Genomic DNA, 27,325 nt, shown 5'->3' with positions numbered 1-27,325 from the left:
TATTTGTCTACCAGGAAAGCATAAATTCCCATTGTGATGGTGTCCCTTCTCCTTCCCCTGACCAGAAAAAGGAAAAAAATCATTCTTACCACTGAGATTAGTCTGTGTAAACAAGCCTTACTAAATAACTCCTATATACCATTAGTTTCCCTCATGTATTTACCTTCCCATGCTTTATCACCCTTGGAAGCCTAAAACCATCTTAAAAAAAAATCTAGTCACTTCTCTACAATCATCAATCTTTGTTGAAGATGTAACTCCTCAAGTCTAATTGCTTCCTTGGGCTTTCACTTCTTTTCTCTGGAACTACGTTGCATATGAAATTTAAAATAAAATGTCTATGACTTTTCTCCTGTTAATCTGTATTTTGCCAGTTTAATTCACAAGCTCCAGTTACTAAACCTAAGAAATTACAGGGAAAACTTGTGCTCTCCTCTATGTCCTTGCAAGTAATAAAGAAAATATAACAGATAGCAGATTCAAATAAAATATCTATAGATACCTCTTTCACTATTGGAATTTGAGGACTGAGGGCAAGGAGCAATCGCTGCATGATTCAGGTCAGATCTTCAAGAGGTAACCACAGAACACCACAATTTTGCCATTTATTGAAAATTCTAGTCTCTTGGTTGTCTGCACTTCCCTTTCTTAGCTTTATTTTCTGTATACTATTTTTTTGTTAATCTGAGCAACAAACATTTTTTATTTCCCCAACACTGTAATTTTAAGAAAACTCTTTCTAACAAAAGCCTCATTAAGATAGGATGCCTCCAAACATCTACACATCGTATTTTCTTTCGGTAAAAATGTGTTGTGATGTGAACAGTACCTGAATTTTATCGCCAAGTAAAGTTGGCTGTGAATCCAGGATCCATCATGAAACTGTTGAGTGACTTTCGACAGATTTTTGAACCCTCTTCCAATCTGAAAAAGAAAAGAAAATCTGATGTAAGGTCTTAATTCCCTGGGTTATTATAATTAAATAAGATAATGTACATAATAAATGACATGTACATTTGTATATAAACACACACGTATATAATAAATTTGTAAGGCAATTTTGAAGATGAGACTATGCCTTTTTAGCTTTTAAAATGTATATAATGTGATATAAATTATAATATTTTAAAATGGATACATTCAGAAATCAAATACTAAAAATGAAGTTGTCCCGATAGAGGACTATATCAGGCATTTGCCCAAGGATATTATAAGAATATATTTGTCCATTTACTCTACTACATTGGAAATGCTACAAGTCTAAGAAGAACCTCAGCTTCAACCAGACTTTTCCTTCCTAAAGGGAAAATTGGTGATCTCAGGTGGCATGTATAAAGTTTTATATTAAAAGGAAATGTCATATATTCTCACTAGCTCTACTATTCCATTACACAATATAATTATAGAATTGCTATCTTAGTCCAATTTGGCTGCTCTAAAAATACCATAAATTGGGAAGCTTATAAGTCACAGAAATGTATTTCTCTCAGTTCTGGAGACTTGGAAGTTTAAGAGCAAGGCATAGGCAGATTCAGTGTCTGATGAGGGCCCTCTTTATGGTTCACAGATGATGCCCTCTCACTATATCCTCACCTGGTAGAAGGGAGAAAGGGTCTCTCCAGGGCAACTTTTATAAGGGCACTGACCCCATTCCTGAGTGTTCTGCCCTCATGATATAATGGCCTCTCAAAGGCCCCGCCTCCTAAAACCATCACATTGATGATTCGTTTTCAACATATAAATTTTGGGACAACATAGACATTCAGACCATAGCATTTAGTGAGAAAGGGAGAACAGTCATGCAGATGGTCATTCTTAACATACTACCATTCTAATTTGTTATGTGGGTGCTGGTTTAAAAGGGAGTGGATATATAGGAAACTCCATAGTAAATTTGAATATGCAATCCTGGTTTCAATTTTTTTTTTTTTTAATTTCACAGCTGATGCTGGCCTTACATAATTTTTATTGCTAAAGAATTACTTTGCAAATTGAAAATAACATTGACCACCTCCTAACGTCTTCAGAAATTTTGTGGACTATAGATATGTTGATAAAGATCAGAGATATTATATAAATTCTAAGTATCAACATTATAAAAGATGACATTTTATTCTGTTTTCAACCAACTATTTTCTGCACTTTAAAAAGTAGGTATATTTACATTGCTAACTACCAAGTAAACTCCTTTCCAATTCAACATTTCTCATTTCTTAGTTTTTCTTTGTTGGGTGTCTGTTCTTATTTCAATAAAGCAATTAAACAAAGTTCCATTCCCTCTAGGCACTGATAAGATTTTGCCCAATTACTGAGATATTTCTCTTTAAAACCTTAAATTCACTTACGTGGAGTGATTATTTTATGAGCTCTATTAAATCTAAAAAGACATCCTCATCCTAAGTACCTAGTAGTATTAGCAAGGGTTGGCAAACTATTCAGGAGATAATTGACTCTACAGTTTATTCTGTCACAACAAAGGTAGGTACACAACAAAGGTAGGTACACAACAAATGTGTGACAGTTTATTTTGTCATAACAATATAGGTATACATTGAAGGTGTGGGCTTGGTTGTGGTGGGAGTGAGGGATCTCTGTGTATTTCCTGGTTCCTTGAAAATAACTTGAAGTCATTAAGGCAATATAAGAGGTACAACAGAGAGAAAAGTGTATTTCCTTTTTGATGCAGGGCTATGCATCTTAAAGCTCTTTTTACCTTGTGCCTTTGTTCACATTTCCCCTTCTGTCCAAAATCCTCTCAGCTCATTTCCCCTATTAGCCAAGATTGCTTGGCTACAGCAAATAAAAGAGAAATCAGGAAAAACTGTAGAAAGCTTTCTCAGTATTCTTCTACCTCCACCCCCAATTTTTTTTCTGTCCTTCATGATTCTCTATCATGACAAGTATCTTTGCAATTGCATAATGACTGCTTCATGTGAGTCCATAAAATCAGACATTCCTTTATTTAACACATTGTTATTAAGTGCCTGCTATGTGAAGTAATCAGTAAAATCTGGACTTCCAACAATATTAACTATGTGTTTTCACAGGCACAAAAGACTACTGACCACTGTAAATGAGGCCAGCACCAAGGGTTGATGTCCAGTAGTTAGGATTGACTGACAGTGTGGGGCCATCAACAATTTTTTGCCCATCACCTCATGCATTCAGAATGGTTTGTTTCACCACAGAGAAGTATCTGTTAAACTTTTCTCCCCATTGTGCAAAACTTAGTGAGCCATGCAAATATCAGATCATCAATGCTTGATTATAGGATCTAATCAATTGACACAACTAGCCCAGATATCTTTATATATTATATATTCATCTCTCTAATAATCGGAAGCACTCATCTTCCATTTAGACTGACTTATCTCCCATTCTCTTTTCCCTCTGCCTCCTCTCCTTATTAAATATATTTACAAGAAAATAGAGTTTGGATCCCTTGTGATCTTAGCTTTGCTTTGACAGAATTTCTCCCTTATGAAACAATAATGCTCTACTAATGAGCTGATATGTCAAAGACATTATCTAAAGCAGTTGAAATTCAACAAATGGAAGAATACTGATTTGAGGAAATGCTTTGGAGAATTCCAGATGTTGGATTAATAAATAGTGAAGTCATTTTATCATTACCAAAAATTCAGTGCACTTGTTTTTCCATGTTATGCTATTCACACTAAGGTAGCAGCAGCAAAACTTAACAATGAAATGCTAAAATAAAAAAAGAATTGCTTAAGCACAGATTTCAAACATTTCACAGACTTTTTTGCACTTCAGAGGCTGAGCTTAGCAAAATAATTATGGTATGCATTACATTCTGTTATCAAAATTTTACTCAGTTACTTTCATGGGGAAAAATGGGAATTACTAAAAATCTACTTGGATGACTAATGTACAGGCTTCCCTTGAATTATCACTCTTAAGCACATGTTCTTAGAAGCACATATTCCCCAACTGTTGTAACATGAAAGGTAGACATTTAGTAGAAAAACAAAATAGGAAAAGAAATAATGCTGTATTTTATTTATCCCATCGGAACAGGGAGCCATTTAAATGTACGAATGTAAAGCATCTCTTCAGAGCCTGCTATTGGTAATTGTTTCTGTCTTTAAGTGACGGGGTATTTAAAGTGCAACAGTCATGCACTCACCAGTCTAATTTATATTGCAAGATATAAATACATTAGTCTCATAGAATACAAAATTTACAATCAAAACCCCTTGAGGTTTTAGTGGAGAAAGAGAGAGAGGGGATGGTGACAACAGTCCAAGGTGAGGGTACAAAATTACCTCCTGCAGTTGCTCTAACGGATTGAGATTCAAGGCAGTAATTATGTAAAAGAGGGTGGGAAATATATTTGCTAATAGTGTAGTGGAAACACAGAGCCTGTACATCTACAATCTCAATTACAAGAACAGGCACAGAAGTAGACAAGGACCTGAGAAATCAGTCTGAAAGATGCTAAAATTTCCCTTTGATATAGGTACCCCAGAAATCCCTTGGCAGTGTTGGGGGGATAGCAACAACATCAAAACCGAAACTTGTAGATATTCTCAATATGGAAAAAGCAACTAGGTGGTTTTAGGTTGATGTTAGAAGCTTCTGAAACTGTAAATACTCCAAAACTATCTTTTGCTTTTTGTTTTTATAGGTTGAAATAAAGACAAACTAATAAAGAAGTAAAGACATCAACCTAATTAAGAAAAGCAGAAATAGTTGCTTTATTGCTCCTTTTTTTCTTTCTTTTGGTTTATAAGGCATAGACACTCATTTCTGTTATGTCAGGAAACACGGTTTTATGGCAAAACCCACCAAGAACTGAGGAAACATAGATCCATTAGAAGTTGGGGAGATATGGAAACTGTTCATTCTTCCCTAGCCTGTTTACCAGCAGCAACTTGGGAGTTCAATATTTTCTGGTTTCAGGTTTGTAATGCCTCTGCTTCTCTTCTGTTTAACTTTGTGTCTTTCCACTGTTTGGCTTCTGCTCTGTCATTACTGCTGTTGCATCATGATCTCTGCTGAGTCCCTCGTAGGTATCTGACTCTCTTCAATTGTCTTTAAGCCATGACCAGACTCCTCTGCAGAAGATCTGATCGGGTGAGCCGGTCTCATCCCATAATAGGACATCTCTGTTCTACAGAGTTTCCCTGCCAAGAAAACTCACTGGACGCTTTGGTTCTGGCAATAATTCCTGATCCAATCAGTTCTGACTGGGATGGCAGTATGATATGGTACAGAGCACTATTTCCTCAAAGTAAGGAAACTCTGGACTGTGGTTCACTTTGCCTCAAGAGCTCTTTCCCAGAGACACACGGCTCTCCCCCTCACTTCCTTCATGTTTTTGTTCAAATATGCTCTTTTCAGTGAGCTCTTCCCTGACCACCCTGTTTAAAATTTGGCTCCCTACCTTTCTAACACTTGCTTGTGTCCAGGAAATCACTCTCTTTCCTTCCTTCTTCTACTGCATTTTTCTTCTGAATTTCTATGAACATCAGATAAAGTATATAGTCTTCTCATTTACTTTGTCTAATGTCTGTTTCCCTCCTTTAGGATATAAACTCCGCAAGTATGGGGATATTTTCTTTTCCTATACTAACTCTTTTTCTACTCTTGGGTACCCAGAGCCTAGGACAGTGCCTGACATATGGCAGCCATCTGGTAAAAACATATCGACTAAAAGAGGTCTGACTGATGGGGTGCTGTAGCAAAATTAAAGATGACACTAACGTGGGAAAATATTGAATACCACTCCAGTATGGTGTAGCAAACCTACAGATCAACCAGTCCAAATAAGAGGGGGAGGTAGAAGTCCACAAAAGAAAATTTCCAGAAAACAAAACTCAGTGCAATATCTGATTAAATACAAAATTTTGGGGGGAGGGGAAAGAAACTGAGTGTACAATAAAGACAATACAAAAAATAAAAGCAAAGAATTAGAAACTTTGGGGGAAGATTATAAAAGAAAACAGGCATAATCAAAATATATTAGTAGATATTGCAAAGAGAATAATTCTATAGATTGTAGTAGAAAGACTGCAAGATGGCTCACAATTATTCTTGCCTCCTAGTACTCATGGTTTTGTGCAATCCCCTTCCCTTGAGGCAAGAACTGTGATTTGCTTCCAACCAATAAAAAAATGGCAAAAGTAACAGGATGTCATTTCCATGGTTATATCACATAAGATCGTAATGTCTGTCTTGTCAGCTGACTCTATCCCATCCTGGTTTGATGTAGTAAGCTGCTGTGATGTGAAATACGAACTGCTCTCTTGAGTGGTGGGAAACCTAGGGCAGTCTTTGGCCAATACCTAGGAAGAAACTGAGACCCTCAGTCCTACAACCTACAAAGAACCAAATTCTGCCAACAACCAAACAACCATATGAGCTTGAAAGCAGATTCTTCCTCAGCTGAGCCTTGAGAGAAGACTACATCTCAGACCTAGGCCTTGATTGCAGCCAGCTGAGAGACTCTGAAGCAGAGGATTCAGCTACTCTGTGCCCAGACTCTTGACTCACAGAAAGTGTGAGCTAATAATGCATGCTATTTTGAGCCACTAAGTTTATGGTAATTTGTTATGAGCAGTAGATAACTAATATGCTGCTATAATAATTTTGATACTTTTCATTAATTTATGTCTTTGAGAATCAGTCTACAGACAGAATACAAAGAAGAATGTGGATATGAAAATGCAAGAGTATTTAAGTCTTTTCAAACTCAGCATTGTAAAAGTAAGAAACTGGGGTGTGGAGTGGATGTGGGAAATAGAGAAGTAATGGTAGGTAATAGTGATCATAGGTTAATTTTATGATGTGAGGAGCCAGCTTTATATAACAAGGAATAAAGGTGTAGATTTATTATGTAAATTTACAAAAGGAAAAAAACGGGTGAAGTAAAAATATTATGAATAAAGAAGGTGGGATACTTTGAGTGAACCAAAGTAGCATTTCTCAGGTAAGGAAGTTAATAGACTGCTACATGATAAAGCAATATGGTAGAAACCTGTTAATAAGATAGCTGGAAGTAACTAGCAGTAGAAACAATGACTAGAATTGAAAGTGGCTGCCTCTTGTCATAAGAGAATGAAGCAATAGGGTGTTAATTTTCATTTTCCCTCTAAACTAGGTCATTTGAAATCTTATATACATTTTACTTTAAAAATTATGATGAAAATAAATACACAAAATATGAATGATATTATTTAAATCATAAATTAGAAATAAAGAGTATTTTGTTATTTATTCCTAAATATCAATTCTGGCTTTCTGGCTCACTGACATTTTCAGGATTCTCCCTTGCTTTCTAAATATATATATATTTTTATTTATTTTTTATTTTTTATTTTTTCTCAGAACTTTATTAGGTGGGGATTGGGCAAGAGAAAACCCCTGAAACAGTTGCCCACCTGGTTCAAGACAACTGGAATGGAGATGTGTTGCTTCGAGATATCTTTGATATTTAAAGGGGAACTGACTGGCTGAACAACTCAGATTATTATTTTTTTTCATGGTCAGCCAGTCTCTAGTAAGTCTCTAGGGACATGACCAGACCAGAAGCCCCTGTTCTATTTGAAGACAAACAGGTGCCCATATTTGTGTTGGGTGGAGGGATATCGCTGCTATTCTCAGATCAAGATTTGGAGGAAGGAGACCATGACAGATGACAAAAGGAACAGTTTCTCAAAAACAGAGGTATAAAGTAATTACGCAGGAAAGAAAACAAATAATTTCCAAAGGAGTGAGACAAGTCGTGATTCTTCATTGGTACCTGACCCCTATACCCAAACAGCCTGAAGCAGCCCTTCCAGAGACTGCCCCTAGTGGCTCACTGGGCAGTGCAGGCTATGAAGAGGACCTGAAGGCAGATGGGATGGGGCACTTATTTTGCTACAGTGGAGAAGCGGCTTGAATGGGGAGAGCAGACCTGGCTAACATCTGCAGCCGTCCCCCAACTCCCCCAGATTTCTATCACATTTACAAATACCTAAATTTTTTTTACCTTACTTTTCAATTTTGCTGATGATACAAATAATACCTGTTCACTTTAAATAATTTTTAAAAGTGTAAAAATATTGTAACTAATATATAATGTCTGAAATTCTACCACTGTGGAATAATTACCATTGGCATTTTGGTGAATATTTTTTCTTGCTTCTCTTTTTGCACCCTTAAAACATACTGCCAAGGCTGGTCTCGAACTCCTGGTTTTAAGATATCTACCATTCTTATTTTTAATCTCATTTTCATAAATGGGATTATGTCATAATATCGCTTCGCTGCTTGTATATTTATTTTGCATTTCTAAGAAATTATGCATAATAATAGACAGTTGTGTGTTGATTTCTCTATTGTCTCATGATTGTGTAATTGAGGTAATGCATGCAGATAGTCGATCTAAATTTCTATTAATGAATATAAAAAATTTATTAGTGAAGCGAATTAAATAGTATATTAAAATATATCTACATATAATTCCATGTAAAGAAAATTTATGGCTAAGAAGAAATTATTCTATGCATATATGTAAATTAATACACAGGTACACTCACGTACGCACCATCTCCTTGACCTGAAAGATGGCAGTCTCAACCATCTGAAAGATCACAATCAATCAGGAGGGAGGACATTATGATTTTCATCTGTTCCAATAAATATCATAAAATTTGTGTACTTTATTTAGATCCCATTAAGTTTCATTTTATCTACATGTATTTTAGCCACAATTCTAATAAACTTGGTTATATGATTTCAAGCATATTAAAAGCAAAATCTTGAAGATGGTTATAATAGAATACTATAGCCAGCATATACAACCCATCAATTAGCATAGGAATTTGACTCTAATTAATGTTAGGGCTTATACTCCTGAATGATCTTTGAAAATCTGAGAGCCCATTAAAAAGAACTGATGTTCAAATGATGATCCCATGTCATCAAGGAAAGGTTACATTACCTTCAGCTTCTTTTGCTTAAAAGGAAAATCAATGAAAAGTTTAAAATGGTTTCAGAAAAATTTGAATTCAAAGGACTGACATTTAACCAAAGTTCTTGTTGCTTTAATTTATAACCATCCTGTCATCATCATCACCAGTAAAAGCAGCAGCCCCGGCAGCATCATAATTTCTATGGCCCTTTAAAAGCATCTATTTGCAAGGTATGCTGGAAGCTACTTAACATTTTAGCTGAATTAATCCGACAACAACCTTAGAAAGATATTGTTACACTTATTTTCTGATGAAAACCAGGTTTAGAAAAAAAATGATAAGAAAGAAGAAAAGAATGAAGGAAGAAAGAAAAGAGGTGACATGCCTAAGTTCTATTTTAGCTTCTGCAGTAAATTTGTTTTTTTTTTATTTTTCAATTTCTAATTTTTGTGTGTACATAGTAGGTGTACATATTTATGGGGTATATGAGAGGTTTTGATACAGGCATGCAATGTAAAATAATAACCTTATGAAAAACGGAGTATCCATCCTCCCCTCAAGCATTTATCCTTTGTGTAATGAACAATCCAATTATACTCTGTTATTTTAAAATGTACAATTACATTATTATTGATTATAGTCACTCTGTTGTGCTATCAAACACTAGGCCTTATTCATTCATTCTAACTATTTTTTGTACCCATTATCCCTACCCAACTCCCCTTCACTACCTTTCCCAGTCATTAGTTACCATCTTTCTACTCTCTGTCTCCATAGGTTCAATTGTGTTGATTTTTAGATCCCACAAATAAATGAAAACATGTGATGTTTGTCTTTGTGCCTGGATTATTTCACTTAACATAATAAACTCCAATTTCATCTGTGTTGTTGCAAATACACGGATCTCATTCTTGTTTATGGCTGAATAGTACTCCATTGTGTATAAGCACCACAGTTCCTTTATCCTGCAGTTCATTTGAAGATGTGTTTACTTTCTGAGCCAATGCTTGCTCCTCTTTTCACTATTTACTCTAAAGTAGTTTCCTTCACATCTATAGGTTCAATGAACATATCTATTCAGAGAACATACATATTTATACTTCTATTAAAGACTGCTCCTCTAAACTCTAGATTCATACGTCTGATGCCTATTGAAATCTCCTGAATGTCACTTTATGGCACCTCAAACTCAGTGTATCCCAAAGTGGACTCCATTAACTCCTGGTTCTCTCCCAGTGTCCCTTATCTCAGTGACTAGCATCACCATCTATCCTGTTACACAAAATAGGAGACCAGGAGTCAGTCTAGACAGTCCTGACAATCCTCCATTCCTCAGATTTCTTATCCAACCCACCACCAAGTTACATCAAATAGTACCTTCTTAACATATCCTCTTCATCTTCACCACCACCACCTCCCACAGTCTAAGCTGCCATAATCAATTCCTTGCTCAACTGTAATTGCCTCTTCATGGGTACATCTTTTCCTACTCGAGTCTCCTTGAGGCTTGTGATTTTACCAGCGTGATCTTTTCTTAAAACATTTTAAATCATGTCACATCTTAAAGCATATTTAATCATGTCATATATCTGATTAAACAAACCTCCCCACTGCTCTTAGGATAAAGGCAAAATGTGTACTCACAGCCTACAAGGCCTGAATGATGTTGGCTCTGCCTACTCCTCTACTTTTATTTCTTACCACACTCTTTCTCTGTCTTTGTTCTCAAGCTGCCTGGCTCTTCTTGCAGTCCCTTTTCTTTATCTTGCTCTCTCTCACCACAGGATATGTTTTCCTTTAGTGTGGCAAGCATTTATCTTCTTTCTTTATCTGGTTAACATTTGTCTTTAATTTCAACACAGTGCTCTTTTTCTCATGGGAGCCTTCCTAGATCTTCCTGACTAGCTCAAATTCCCTGCACAGACTTTCATAGCACCACACACTCCTTTTTTGTGCCACTTGCCCCATTTGAAATTTTACATTTATTTGTATGATTATTTTACATATGTCACTCCTGTTAGGTTGTAAAATTTATGAAAGAGGGACATTCTGTTGTTACCCACCATTGCAATCTATGTCTCTAATACTGCCTAACTCATCATAGAAAGTGCTCAATACTAAATGTTCTTGAAAGAACCAAACTCTAAGAATGCTACGTTACTTATTTTAAAAACTTTGTTCCCTGAGTACTCCAAACTGGCAGATTCAATGAGTGCACACACCTGACGATAGGGCAGGCAATATTGATGAATTGTTAAAAGGATGGTTCATCTCAATGAGACACTAGGAAAGAAAGCTATAGAGAAGGCAAGAAAATGAGAAATTCATCTGCTAGGATCACAGCCACACCTCGGTGTCCAAAGGGTATTGGTTCCAGGACTGTCTGAGGATACTAAAATCTGCTCATATTGATGTTCTGCACTTGGCCCTGTGGAACTTGTGAACAGAAAAAGTCAGCCCTCTCTATCCACAGGCTTCACATTCCCAGAATACTGTATTTTCAATCTGCATTTTGTTGCCAAGGCAGGACTCATCGATTTGGAGAGCCAACTATATTTATTTTAAGAAATCTGTGAGTAAGTGGACCATTGCAGTTCAAACCCTATGTTGTTCAAGGATCAACTGTATATATGTCTTCCTTTCTCTAATTCCCAGTCAATTCGTAAGCTCAGTTTCCAAATCAGCTACTTAAGAGAACATGTGCCTTTTTTTGGCTGCTGTCTCAAAACATCATGTTTCAATTGGGAAACAGAGGGGAATGAAAGGCATCTGAAGGCTCAACTTCTGGCTTTGATTAGATTATTCCTCATTGTTCTATAAATAGTTATTTAAAAGCATAGCAAGCAAGCAAATGAAACATAAATAAAACTGAAAACTAACTCTTTAAAGGCATAGAGTTTGTCCAAACGAAATTGGTTACATTAAAAAAAATAAAAAATTAACTCAACTCTCTGATATTCATGTAAAAACATGAAACTTGTTTTTGTCTGAAGACATAAACATAAGTACCTACTTTAATTCAGAATAAAGTCTACGACAAGCATGTTTTTCTTATATTTACAAATGCTATCAATTTATGAGCTGTGACTTGAGTGGATGGCAATGGAGAACAGGCCAAGTGATTGGCATATATTTAATAATTTAATGCAAAGATGATTATATCGGTTTAGAATATTGAGTCAATTATTTAAGAAAATTTACAAATTGCAATCAAAGTGGTAAAAAAAAAAAAAAAAAAACTAGAGGTCTGGTTAATTACTCCAATATACTAATTAGGTAACTTTTCAATGTTCTCCAATGGCTTATGTAAACATGAAAAACATTCCAATTCCTGTCTCGTGTGTGTTCCAAACAATGCAATTATTGAAGCCTCAGTTCTAAATTTTCTTTATGTGATTGTAAGTTTCCAGAGTAGGCCTAAAACACTCATCATTTAAAGTTATCCATACATTCTATTTTCTCTATTTCTAGAAAGATACTGTATTGTTGTGGATGTTCCTGTGAACACAAGCTAGACAAGTGGGACCGACTTAACCTCTGGCTTGTGAACTTGGAGTATGAGGAAAAGAGGACATTTGTTACATCAAGAGAGCAGATTAAATGAGATACCAGTGGAAAAAAAATCTGTCATGTATTAAGGATTCAATAAATATTAACTTCTTTCCTTTCTTTTAAATATTAGTCTTGAGAGATGACTGTATTAAAATGTAGAGGGTCAGGCGAGGTGGCTCACGCCTGTAATCTCAGCACTTTGGGAAACCAAGGTGGACTGATCACTTGAGCTCAGAAGCTTGAGACCAGCCTGGCCAACATGGTGAAACCCCATTTCTACTAAAAAAAAAAAAAAAAAAAAAAAAAAAAAATTAGCCAGGTGTGGTGGTGGGTGCCTGTAAACCCAGCTACTCGGGAGACTGAGGCAGGAGAATTGCTTGAACCCAGGAGGCAGAGGTTGTAGTCAGCCGAGACTGTGCCACTGCACTGCAGCCTGGGTGACAGAGTGAGACTCCATCTCAAAAAAAGAAAAAAAATGGAATAAATATTAATATTACCTTCTTTTATGCATGATTATGAGTTCAACATTAAAAGCAACACTTCACAGAGGTCAACCAAAAACTATTTTACAAATTAACACCTACAAAGTATTTTTATCACTGTAATCAATTCATTTCTATTACGTGAAGAAAAAAGCTATTTTTCATTAAAACATAATAAAGTGCAGCGGTTAGAGCAATCATCCCTCAGTCTGCATTCATTTTTCTCACAGAAAAAACACTGATTCTCCTGAAGAAGAGGAAAAAATTATATAAGTAGGCATAAAGGAAGGAAGAAAAAAAAAGTATGAGGTGTTAGGTAATTGTATTCCTAGTACATTCATTGTTTTTTTTTTCTCCCAGATCTCACTTCTTAATTTTATGCCACAGATATTCTGCTTTTCATATTTGTGAAGGGAGAAAGGAAAAATAAAATGATTTCTACAGTATCGAAATGTCCTGATACTAAAAAAAGCCATGATTACATCCTCTTTGGTGTGTATCATATTTCAAAAGCAAAGCGATCATCATTATGTTGAATTTTCTGTTATCCCCTGCTTTAAGACCTCAAATTCACTTCATATATGTGCATTTGTACCATGAAAATGCACTCTAAACTTTTCAATATAAGTCAATATCAATACTACTATTTTTTTGCTTCATGCACCTCAAAATTAATACTGAAACATAATTTTCTGTTTAGTGTCTCTCTGATGTTCAGTGCTTCACTCGTTAAAAAAAAAAAAAAAAAAAAAAAAAAAAGCTACCAAAGACATAAAAGTAAAGAAAAAGGAAGCAGAGAAATAAATTTTGATTCAGCTATAAGGAGAATAAGAAAATCATAGAAAGAAACAAAAACTCAAGAATTTAATCAAGTGCCAAATCCACCTTGCAGGGTGATATGGTTTGCATCTGTGCCCCACCCAAATCTCATGATCAATTGTAATCTCGTGTGGGAGGTGGGGCCTGGTGGAATTCATGATTGGATCTTGGAAGCAGTTTCTCGTGAATAGCTTATCATCCCCTCAGTGCTGTTCTCATGATTATGAGTGAGTGAGTTCTAATGAGATCTAGTTGTTTAAAAGTGTGTACTATCTCACCACTATCTTCCTCCTGTTCCAGCCATGTAACATGTGCCTGCTTCCCCTACACCTTTCACCACGATTTTAAGTTTCCTGAGGCTTCCCCAGAAGCAGAAGCTGCTATGCTTCCTGTATGGCTTGCAGAATTATGAGCCAACTAAACCTCTTTTCTCTATAAATTACCCTATCTCAAGTATTTCTTTATAGCAATGCTAGAATGGACTAGTACACAGTGCCATAAATTTTTAACTCCAAGTCTATAAATAAGTATAATCTTATATTTAAACAACAGTATTAAAATAGACTTTTGTTGAATTTTAGTGTAAATATGTGTTTATTTTAAATAAAATGAAATCACATATATTCTTATGTTTCTTTACCGATATACTGAAAAATCTGTGGCTTTTGTTCTGACCATTTATTATCCATAATAATAGTATAACTCTATGATTACATTAGTGTAGGACCCTGATTTCAGGCAACAGCTGTTATCTCAGGTTGTCTCTGGTCATATGATTTGGCTTATTGATTACTTCTCATACACCTATACTTCTTATGCATTTATAGTAGCCCAACAGTCACTATATAATGGGACCATTCTTGACACTTACTTTTTTTTCTGCCTCTGCTTCACTCTGTGTTTGGATCTACTATCCTTCCTTCTTGCTACTTCTGCTTAATCATGGCTTTACTGCCTCATAGCATCTACCTACCCTCTTCTTGGGTATTTTTCAGTTTTATGATATTCATATGCCTGTACCTGTGCCTGTACATGTACATGTGTGTATCTAATTCTAACGATATCAGAGTAGAAATGTTCTAATCTGTTAATCATCACTTTGGTAGCAATTATGCCAGCACATACAAATAGCTATTTATAGCTTAGGCATTTGTCTCTACGCCATTCAGTGGATATCATAATGATAGTATCTCTATGTAAACAATGATCTGCTATTGCTTTTGCCAGAATAAAGCTGAGGTTGTGGTGAGCAATCATGGCCATGACCTGTCTAATGTAGTAGCATTTATATATTTCATGAATTCTAAACATTTTACAAGTTGATAGGGGCATGGTATGTAACCTACGCAATTTATGGAAAATTCTACTTTGTCTCCTAGATATCCTTGAAGTTAGAAGCACTTAGGAAAACATTTGCTTTGAGTGCATTGTATAGGACCACATTAACTGGTAAGTAATTAGATATCTACTGATTCCATTCATTTGAGTTAACGCCGCTCTTGCTAGAAACTGAATTCCTGACTGTCAAGTCCATTGCATTTGACATCCTAGTATATATATCCCCCTCCCTAATTTTACTAAGTATAGTTTTAATAAATTAAGATATTTTATGTTTATGGAAATGATAATAATAAATTACATTGGTGGTAATTCATTCTAACTTGGAGAGAAAAAGTAAACAAATGAATATATAAATGAAACAATTATTTTATAAAGCTTTAGAGAACCTGAGTCTGTAATTCTATATTTATTTGTGATTACAAATCTGTAAAAATGAGTTAAAAGTTATAGAGAAGTCCAATAACAAATAAAACAATCTTCTGTAAGAGAAATGCTGAACAATTACAATTTGTTGCCTGAAAAGGTAAAAAAGTTAAGTTCATAAAAATGGAGAAGGGCAAACATAATGAATATAGATTATTTGCCAAATCCCACAAGTACAACTTGTTCAAATGATGTTACTCAAACAGTGGATACAGATTAGAAACATATGTAAGTTGAGACAGGTTTTTGTAACATTCTGGAAGGTAAAATAATTGAAAATGATGCAAGGATGTTTGAAATTATATATACAGTAAATTTCTGATTTTGATTTTAAAAACATTTTTCTGAGTATAAAAATAACACATAGTCATTGTAAGAAATAGAACTGTAGAAAATAACACAGAAGTAAAATTAAAATAACCTACTCTCAAGTGTAATTACTTCCAGGCATACATACACACACACAAGCATTCACACATATTATATATATGAAATTAAATATATAATTTAAATTTCAACATAACACCATAATTTTTCTGTTATCAAAAAATACTCCTTATAAATATATTTTTAATCTCACCATATTTCAATAGGGTGCACTTTTTGATAAATTTCATAGTTCTTGATTATTTATGAAACTAATATTTTTATGTTTGTTATTGATTTATATTTATTTTGTGAGAATTGTTTATTCATAAAATTATTCCCGTTTTCTACTGGGATCATCAATAATTTTTTAGAATATTGGCCAAGTGCGGTGGCTCACGCCTGCAATCCCAGCACTTTGGGAGGCCGAGGCAGGTAGATCACGAGGTCAGGAAATCGAGACCATCCTGGCTAATGTGGCAAAACCCCATCTCTACTACAAACACACAAAAAATTAGCTGGGCATGGTGGCAGGCACCTGCAGTCCCAGCTACTCAGGAGGCTGAGGCAGGAGAAATGGTGTGAACCTGGGAGGTGGAGCTTGCAGTGAGCCGAGATTGTGCCACTGCACTACAACCTGGGTGACAGAGTGAGACTCCGTCTCAAAAAAACTTTTTTTAGAATATTATAGTTTCAGATCATAGAAAAAAAAATTCAACCTTTCATAAATAAAATTTTGGACCACTGAAACAACTCTGCATTGAAAAGATGTGGAAGGATAAAATCTGACTGAAGGAAGTAATACAAACACACACACACACAAAAATACATGCTGTATTAGTCAGAGTTCTCTAGAGACTAAACAAAACCAATAGAATATACGCACACATATAGAAAGATTTATTATGAAAGATTAGCTCACTTGATCGTGGAAGCTAAGAAGGCAAATGATCTGCTGTCTAAAAGCTGGGGGCTCAGGAAAGATGGTGATATAGTTCTAGTCTAAGCAGGGAGTCATTGGTATAAGTCCCAGTTCAAACCTGAAGGCGCAAGAACAAGGAGCAAGAAGGCCTAGGGCAGGAGAAGATAGATACCCTAGAGCAATCAGTGAGAGCAAATTATCCCTTGCTCCATCTTTTTGTTCTACTGGGGCCCTCAATAAATGAAGTGAAGCCCATCTTCATGGGTGAGAGCAGTCTTTACTTAGTCTATTGATTCAAACATTATTCTAGAAACACTCTCACAGACACATCAAGAAATAATGTTTTACTAGCTATTTGGGCAAGCTTTAGCCCAGTCAAGTTGACACATGATATTAAACATCACACACACACACACACACACACACTCTCTCTCTCTCTCTCTCTCTCTCTCTCTCTCATAATGAATATTAAAGGAAACAGAAAAGTCAACTTCTCTGACTCACTGTTGTAATATATTTCACATTCATCAAAGCACCCTTTAGTGTCAACTTCCTTGCAGGTAATTTTAGCAAATGCTATTGGTACCCTGTCTGTATTCCCTTATTTCTTTGAAGTTTCTGCCATCCACTATGGCTTTCTATATCTCTCTCTGTGTAAAAGTTTTGTATATCCTTTGAGCCTGCTTGATCTGTACAGAGGAGTCAGACCAGAAATGCCAGGGAGTTAATGCTCCATGAGTAACCTTCAGGCAATGAGAAACAAGAGCCCGTGTATAACATTCCAGTTTCCTCTCTCCTTAGGGAGAAAATTCTGTTTTGTTTTATACACTGTTTCATAGGGTCCCTCCATGCAGAACTTCTCACAGACAATGGGTATCTCCATTTATTGATGCACTCTTTATTGGTCCTCTTCTCTTCTCTGCTTTACTTCTGTACCCTCTCATTGGACTTTCCTCAAATAAACTACTTGCACCCAAAATTTTGTCTAAGAGCCTGCTTTTGCAGGAACCAAATTAAGATAGTCATAAATAATAAAAGATGGTGGGGTTTCTTTCTTTCTTTCTTTCTTTTTTTTTTTTTTTTTTTGAGACAGAATCTCACTGTGACACTCAGGCTGGTGTACAATGGTGCAATCTTGGCTCACTGCAACCTCCGCCTCCCAGGTTCAAGTGATTCTCCTGCCTCAGCCTCCTGAGTAGCTGGGATTACAGGCACACGCCATCATGCCCAGCTAATTTTTGTATTTTTAGTAGAGACGGGGTTTCACCATGTTGGTCAGGCTGGTCTGGAACTCCTGACCTCAGGTTATCCACCCACTATGGCCTCCCTAAGTGCTGGGATTACAGGCCTGAGTGACCGCGCCTGGCCAAGGGATGGGTTTTAAGAATAGGTCTTCCGGCTGGGCGCGGTGGGACACGTCTGTAATCCCAGCACTTTGGAGGCCGAGGAGGGCAGATCATGAGGTCAGGAGATTGAGACCATCCTGGCTAACTCGGTGAAACCCCGTCTCTACTAAAAATACAAAAAATTAGCCGGGCGAGGTGGTGGACACCTGTAGTCCCAGCTACTCAGGAGGCCGAGGCAGGAGAATGGCCTGAACCCAGGAGGCGGAGCTTGCGATGAGCCGAGATCGCACCATTGCACTCCAGCCTGGGCAACAGAGTGAGACTCTGTCTCCAAAAAAAAAAAAAAAAAAAAAAAAAAAAGGAAAGAAAGAAACTGGAAGTTTTAGACCATCAAATGTAATGCACGAAGAACTACCTGTGACTTTAATATCATTCTTATTTTTTTCATCATTGTTTTTACCAGGACTTTTTTTTCACTGCTCATCCCTCCTCTGATGCTGATGTAATGCAGCAGCCAATGACTGCTTGTTTAGGAAGGAGACCTGAAATAGGAATATATAGATGCACATTTATCCTGGCTCTATCACCTTAATTTTCAGCCTCAGTTTCATCATCTATAAAATAGATGTAAAATACTTGCTTTTCCAGCCTTCTAAGCTTTTTCTAAGACTTAAATTAGATTCTTTTGGAAAGAGTGTTTTCTATGCAATAGTTTAGGAGATGACAAGAACTGATACCAAGTTTATGCTTGAGCTTTAATCTCCAACGCACACTTCCTTTGCTGTTAATCTGTTTATGCATTTGATAACTTTACCTAACATCCTTTAGAATACCATGTGTTGAACTTCAGGACTTGAACTTCATGAATGTTATTTATATTCTGCTATAGATGCAGAAGAGACCAACAGTTAACAATCACTGGTTGTTAACTGGTGCTGAGAGAAAAGTTCAGTTTGTGTTTTCCTCATGGGCATCTTTGCAGCAGTAAGAGCTTCAACTACAGTTCTCTCACAAAGGAACCTGTCTAAAACCAGAACTCTTCTTATAATACTTGATCAATCAGGAAGTTCAAAACACACAGTTCTTCCACTTAAGAGCCGCTGGGGGAAGGGCTCTGTTACCACAGCATTGTGGAGACGGAAACTCTTGCTTCCTCTAGAAGCAGCCATCTGGAATCACTATTACTAAAGCAGAGAGATCCAATTACAAGCATATATTTGTCAGGGAAACGCCTGACAGCTTTTAAAGGAAACTCTCTTCTATGGTGCCAAAGCCTGGCCAGGTTTACCTGCGGAAAATAAGTCAGCTACAAAGGCATGATCTGTACTGCAGAAACGAAAAGGAAGGAGAAATGGAAATAAAATAGACCTCTTTTTTAATTATTCAAATTGTTTTTATATAGAATGATACGTTTACCATGTTTTTAAAACCATTGTAGAATATGCTTTCTTCCATAGCAGAGAGGGAGCAATCAGGCTCAAATTACAAAGCGAGGAAAAAGATGAAAGTATAGAAACCCTTAGAACTTTGCTAACGTACAGACAGAAGCTGAGGAAGGCTGAAATACAGGAAATAATGATTACTATTTGTGTTCCCTTTCATAATTTCCACTTTGGTTAAACGAACTGGAAGGAAACAAATGATTAGGTTACTTGTGTCATCACTTACATCAGTCGTTTTATTTTTGAAAACAACAACAACAACACATCATTACCCTTTCCCGTTCAAGGAGAATGGGAATTATTGCTGTATCTTATTCTATGTCACAAGCTAAATAAGTTTGTTGCAAAGACAGGGGAATATTGAAATAAGCATAATAGTTTAATCATAGAGGTAGTTGTGAATTTTTGTTTTGGAGATCAGAGGCTATAGATCACCGTAAACAAAATATCATCTATGGAACTCAGTCTTCATTCCCAGCTTTGTTCCCCTCTGTTCCCCTGTATGAAAGCTCAGAGCATCATGAGGATCATCATCACAAATGCACAATCTTTTTATACAGAATTTTCATTTTTTTCTTTATGAATTATACTCATCCTTTCAAAGACAGCCCTGATCAAGCCCTTTTTAAAAACAAACAAAACAAAAATAGTGTTGAGTATCTGCCATGTGCTAACCATCAGGCTGGACATCATATCCATTAACTTACATTCATGTAAATTAGTGGTTATTACTTGGTTTCCTTTTCCCTTCTATTACCTTCCTACTTACAGTCTGCAGCACACACTTTAGCACTTAACTGTGGCATCTCTATTGTTTAATTTTTTCTAGGCTGAGTGTGGTGGCTCACGCCTGCAATTCCAGCACTTTGGGAGGTGAGGTGGGCAGATGGCTTGAGTTTAGGAGTTCCAGATCAGCCTCAGCAACATAGTAGGACCTCATCTCTACAGTTAAATTCAAAAATTAGCCAGATGTGGTGGCACACGCCTCTAGTCCCAGCTATTCAGGAGGCTGAGGTAGGAGGATCACTTGAGCCCAGGAGGAGGAGGTTGCAGTGAGTCGAGATGGTGCACTGCACTCCAGCCTTGGTGACAGAGCAAGACCCTGTCTCAAATAACAGCAATACTAGTAATTGCTTCCAGTGGATTTATCTTCATTCTAAACAGGGTTTTGAACTTATTTTGAAGACTGAGACATTGTGTAATATTGAGTAGAGGCTTACTAAAAGTTTCTAGGCGGTTACATCTCAGGTATATCACACTATAATGCAATGTGACTTCAGTCCATTCTCAACATTAAGGAAGCTTGATTTTCAGGGACCAGGAAATGAAAATGACGTAGGCTAATACACACAAAAATCTCACCGTCAGCTGTGTGACTTCAGTATGAAATATAACCTCACTGCTTTTTTGCCCAATGTTATTGGATCAGTGGAAAGGAAAAGTTGTGGCATCCAAAAGAATGAGCTCCTGCTTCATAGGCATGATTGTGCAAAGAATAAAAATCTGTAATCATTCTAAAGCTATCAATGTAAGCGATAAACCAGTGTTTTTAAAGTCATCCATGTAAAGCGCTAGTTTCCCCTGCCTCTTTCCAGTCCATTCTGGATTAATGCTTTTGTAAAATAATTTAAAAATAAATTACTAGAAAAATGGAAAAAAAAAAACCAGAGAAATACAAAATATAAATCCTAGTTTTTTTATTCTCAAATTCAACAAAGTTACACTGCCAAATTGCTATGACTGCTTGTTCTAAATTTATAACTGACTTTGTTTCTGACTGGTAACACATAATTTGTGGAGCAACACCATCCCGCAGACCCACACTTTAAGAAGTACTGGTGTAAATCATAATCTTATCTTGGGAACAGTTGCTTACTAAATACCAAAACAAACAGAAATCATAATCATTTTGCAGGGGAACTCTTCTGCTGGCCAGAGAAATAAACTTAAGGTAGAAAAGACTTGACTAACTGATTCTCTTTGTTTTTCTTTTATGGTAGTTTTTATCACTTTTGTTTTATATAAGTTTATTTTATTTTATTTTTTAACCATTTCACTTTCTTAATAGTATTCAAGTCTTGGGAACATAGTTCTTGCAGATAATTTTTCACATTTCCTTGTTTCTGGTATTCTTAATAAGCAATCTCTAATTAGCTCCTGTGTTTTTATTTTATTATGTGTTACAGGACTGTACATAAATCTTATTTTGTATTAAGTGCTTCCTAAGGCTTTCAAGAGTCAGTTACTTCAAAAGAGGCTTTTCTAACCACTGGTAACAATGATATTACGAAGTGGCTTTCTTTGAATAATAACCATTACTTTCTTTGATGTCAATGCCAAACTTAATTTAAAAAAGATATAAACATGTATAAATTCAACAAAGAAAAAAGGGAGAATGAAACAAATTTTATTAAAAAATACCTCGTTTGTTTAGCAATCATTTCTCCAATATAGATGCATACCTATAATAGATCAAACAATAACATTAGTCTTAACATTGCCATCTGGTGGGAATGTCAGTGCAGTGATACATACTAGAGGTAACATGATGAATTTGTAGTAGCTAAAATCATTTAAGTGAGAAACATAATTGCTTTTCACTATATAATTTCAAGTTTGATTAACTTTTCTTTCAAAAAATCTGAACTAAAGGAGAAGAAAAGTAAGAAAAATTTGCTCAATTACTTTGAGGTATTAGAGAGACTTTTATATATTTTCTCTCAAACATCATTTTATCTCTTGGAGACTGAGAGATCATTTTTCTTCATGCTTTCCCTACAGGGACACAAATCCCATATAGCTTACTTTACTTTCTTAGGTGTTAAGGAAGATGTGAACAGGGCAGAAAGACAGCCAAGAGTTATCCTTGTATGTGTTTTCACTGGATATTTTATTTCTCCTTATATAGATTCAAAGTTAACAATTCACTATAGCAGGGACTTTAATAGTTTCTACAAATGTTGACTGCCTAAGTGGAATGTAAGACATGCAATCTGTAACTTTAAACAATTAAAATTATAGTGGTAACTTCTTGTTTCACTATTATTAAACCATGAGAAAAAAAATGCCCATTTGACTTTTATTGCCTGCATCAACATGCAGTATTTCAATAGCCATAAAAACCCAAATGTATTGGAATATACATATTAGGAATGTACTGTATTTGAAGAGATTTTAGTGGTCATTAAAAATGTCAAAAGCGTGTACAAGGTACAGAGGGATCAGGGGTATGGCAAAGCTGACAACATCAATAATATCCCTGAGTTCATGTCCTTAGAAGTCTGTCAAAAGCATTCAATTTTCTTTTATCCTACTGAATATACAATTATATGAGCCTTAACGATTAAAAAAAAAAAAAAACTCATGGCATCGAAGTAGATAGTTAGCAAGCAAAAATCAATTTTCTAGAAAAACCCATTACCTTCTATTAGGGAGAAAAACTAGAAGAATGGTGAATTGCTGTTTGTTTTCTTCTCATGCTTCGAGCATGAGCAGGAGCAAGGCCTTTCAATGACTGAGAAATGTCAATTGATCAATAGGTGATGAATAGAAAACAAGAACATAAAAGCAAATCATAATAACATGAATTCCAGATAAGCCTCTGGTGAGGCATTTGAACATATTGCAATATGCTGGGACTTTCCAATTTGCTAATATTTTCCCTAGTTTATATATTTTCTTTTATAATACCACATCAATAGTGTTTCAGTTTTGATTTATGAAGGAAGCCAAAAATAAGAGAATTTGGGGTGAGTACCACTGACGTTTATCATCCCTTGAGAGATATGATGGGAACACTCTTGTGGCAACACTAAGTCATCTTTGTGCTCTTCACATAAAGATGAAGATTACATCAGAGAGTAGAAATTAGGTATTTTCCTTTCTACTAATGCTCTTTGCAGTCTTATACTGAAAGATTTTGGGAGGAAGCAGGCTATTGCCACTGGTACAGATCTTCATTTTAAAGACCATCTTGTCACTGTTTCAGAACACTGAACTGGTCTAGATGAACTTTAAAGGATATTTCTAACTTTGATTCTAAAAGCAAAAGTGATAAATTATTTTTTCAATTGAAGTAAACAAACAGCTACAAATCACATCCAAACATTATTTAATCCCTCAGAATGACTCAGTACAAGCATCTATTTGTTGAAGGTAAATAGGAAAGTTTTGCTTGAAACTTTTGCATAATCACATATTTTGAAAACTAAAGAAGTTATTTTCACAAAAGATAAGAAACAGACATAAGCATGATATGCATGAATGGTTAATAATTATTTGGTTTTGAGTATAGTCTATTATTTTTAATGGCAAGTTTACAATTTCCTACACGACATATGACATTCTGAATAGCATCATTTAAATGTATAATTTAAGGTTATATGGAGGAATCTTCACCTACCAAATTTGAGACTGGAGGGAAAAATTGACTATAGTTTATTTTTCGCTGCTGTTTAACATGCCAGAAACAGAACTGGTTGCCTAACACATATCACTCCACTACTTTTGGAGACAGGCAACATTGTGAAGTAGAAAGAATGCTAGGAAAAGGTAATAAGAAAATCTGGGTTCCAGTTTGTCTGCAGACATGGGTGAAGTTGAATGGAGTTAGTAGACTTCAAGAAATAGTAAAGTCGTTTTATCAAGTAGGTCATCTAGGTGGAAATGGAAAGTACACAGGATGATGGATCCTTAAAAACTAGTTTATAATCTCTACTTCCAAGTTGCATGATATCATGTAAGTGAGACAAATTATCAAACACGATTCATATATTTCAATAAATATAAATGAGACTCCAGGAAATCGATAAATGGTAGTAAAAAGGAAAATAGAAATGCATGCATTTTCAGTCGGTGCCATGGAAATACTTGGAAGGAAGTGATTGAGTCAAGGACTTGAAAAATAAGAATACCATGATAGGAGAGGCACTGAGATAATAACCAGACAAAATCCTGAAATAATGGAAATGTTAAAATGATTTTCAACCAGAACTGCTGAAAAGTACCTTCGCTGCAGGTGTCCAGAGAACTGTTCAATGCTTGAGGATGGCATTGGTGTAAGGTTGCTGAGGCTAGTAGAAATTTTGCTCAGCCATCATTGCAGGGGGTGTGTGGTCCTGTGCAAGTTGAGATCTGAATGGACTCTAATGTCCAATGAAAAAAGAAGCCTGTGACTGGGTTGCAAACTGCTGAAAATTGCACAGGCTAGATCTTGGAAGAATCTGAGAGCTCTAGCAGTTGATGTTTTGCTCTGTTGAGATAAAAGCAATTATGGTCTCTGACAGCTTGCTTTGATTATAATAGCATTTATTGAAACTCCTACACGTAAACCACTATGTTAGTTCATTTTTTTTTACGTTTTTTATTGTACCAACTTTTTACAATTGATGTTCATCTTTTTACATTTTACATGTGTCACTTCATCAATTGTTTACAATTTACATTTGTTAGTTCATCAATTTCAACAAATCTAATATTCGTATTATCTCTATTTTGAAAATGAAAAGACTTAGGCTAATAATGGTAAAATCGAGATTCTAATCTCAGTCTTTCTATTTCAAAGCCTGAAATTTATATCTCCACGTTATACTATTTGCCTAAAAATCTCTAAAAGTAAGCTATAAATTTATTTTTCTATTAAACAAGCAACTACAAATCACATCCAAACACATTATTTAATCTCCCAGAATGCGAGCTCTTATTAATATTTTTGATACATATACATTTTAATTATAGTATAACTAAAACACACTCAGGGTTAATAATGCTTGATTGCAGTATTACATTTTGCCATTTATCCCAGAGAGCAGAATATTTAACCTGAGTGGAAGAAACATGTCATATACATTTCAGCAAAACAAAAACAAAAACAAACAAACAAAAACTTCAGTTGTATATAGAAAAGATCTATTAAACAGTGGCCACAATGCAAAGAGGACCTTGATTTATAGGTCTTTTTAAAAATTAGAGCTAGTAATGATAAATCCAATTATCTTTTCCTAGTTGAAGAAGGAAACTCACAGAGCTAAAATTACTAATAGAAAAGAGAATGAAGAAACAGAACCGAAGTGCGATTTCCTCACCACTCTCTCCAAGAGACAGCCATGTAAAACTCACAGAAATATCTTCTTTTGTTGAAATACCACAAGGGATTTTTTTTTTTTTCCAATTTACAGGCCAATCAACTTTAAGTATACCTAATAGCACCTTGTAAAATCTAAGCAGTTTGAACAGCAGGCCCTGTCCTGATGTGATTGCTCTTCTGAGTCATTGCTTCTTTAGAAGACTGAATTGATCTTTTTCTATCTTGACTCTGGTAAAAAAAAAAAAAAAAAAAAATGAGGTTTTTTGGGTCAAATGACAAGTACTCTGCCTACTAAACTACTTTCCTTGATTTTTGAGGACAGAGTGTGTTTTCCTCTCTGTCTTTTAGGCAGAAGCTTGAAAAGTAAATTGAAATATTTTTTTCCAGAATGACTCATACCAAAACCTTTAAAGATAGCCATTAAATTTTATTGTACCGGTAGTCCTGCCATGAAATAGATTTGTATTTGATTGCTCTCTACTTTCATGTTAATACATAATATTAAGACAGAGCATTCACATAGAAAAAGAATTTCCAAAGTGAGAGACCATCAAACTTCTTGACCAGTTTTTAACATTAATTTTTACTCATTTTTAGTGGATTTTATCTTCTTAGTCAATGAATTATAACTATTGAATAAATGGGATAGTGCCCCTGAATACAAAATATATAATGTTGGGGACTCAAAGGGAAATTATAACAGTGGTTTGTTTTTATTTTTCTCCCACTACTGAAGTAATAATCCCAGTAGAGTTCTTAGTAGTATATGGTATACCTCTCCAACTATTTCTATGTACAAAATCTTTAGTTTCTGATTTTTTTTTTGACCAGTGAAGGAAGAAATTCCATAAAAGAAACAAGGTAATAATTACTAAACTATAAATTAAATTAGAAATCTAGCTGGAGAAGGTACCAGAGGAAGAATGAGAGGCTAATAAATGCTTTTGGATTTTAACTTATATGTAGATAAGCAATGCTATTCGTTAATGTTGTACTTGAAAGAAATATGCATGCAGAAGACTAATCTATATATCTCCCAATTGTTTGATTATATTTTTAAAAAAGAAAAAGTTATTGCTATAGCTTTTATCCCTTTTCTCTCATCTTATAACGATGGTGTATTTAGTAGCTGTCACAGAGTGGGTGAAAATGGTGACAGAACCTCTTTTAAAATTGTACTTAAAGGTGTGGTTGACATAGTAACTTTGAGGTGAGTTCTATGTGTGCCATTGTCCTCTTTTTTCTTTTTTTAATCTGACTGTGTCATTCTAGTTAAAGTATTTGCCTCATGATCACTGTGCGTAGAAAAAATTCAAAGTAGCAAATGCCAAGGATAACCAAAGTAGGGTGGGGTGTTACATGCTATTATTGCAGAAAGAGGTAGCCTTCATATTTGTCCATCCTCATCACTAGTGAAGAGGACTTTTTGTCCTCTTCATAACAAGGTTTTGCTATGAGAGGCAATCTTTTTTAGTCAAAAATAGACACTTACATGTGCTCCACACTGAAGAATGGATCCTTCCTAGAACAGAGTGAAAAATCAGATTGTTGCAGGGCTCAAAGAGGTTTAGGAATTTCACAGCACAGGATGACAGGAGCTGAAGCAGGATGAAGCCTGGGAGC

The 27,325-nt window shown here is 35.4% G+C and overlaps 1 long non-coding RNA gene across 1 annotated transcript; it reads right to left on the bottom strand.

Annotated features, from left to right (window-relative positions):
- Positions 1 to 645: 645 nt before the first annotated feature.
- On the bottom strand, positions 646 to 27,325 carry LOC112425866 (uncharacterized). Its single transcript, XR_011620379.1, has 5 exons — positions 27,195 to 27,325; positions 25,815 to 25,930; positions 24,624 to 24,868; positions 22,039 to 22,079; positions 646 to 924 (listed from the first exon to the last, which is right to left on the bottom strand). It is a non-coding gene; the product is annotated as an uncharacterized lncRNA (long non-coding RNA).

This window comes from Macaca nemestrina, chromosome 2 (genome assembly GCF_043159975.1).
Source record: "Macaca nemestrina isolate mMacNem1 chromosome 2, mMacNem.hap1, whole genome shotgun sequence".
Classification (NCBI taxonomy): domain Eukaryota; kingdom Metazoa; phylum Chordata; class Mammalia; order Primates; family Cercopithecidae; genus Macaca; species Macaca nemestrina.
Note: the sequence above shows the minus strand (reverse complement) of the source record. Positions and strands in the feature narration are given on the sequence as shown.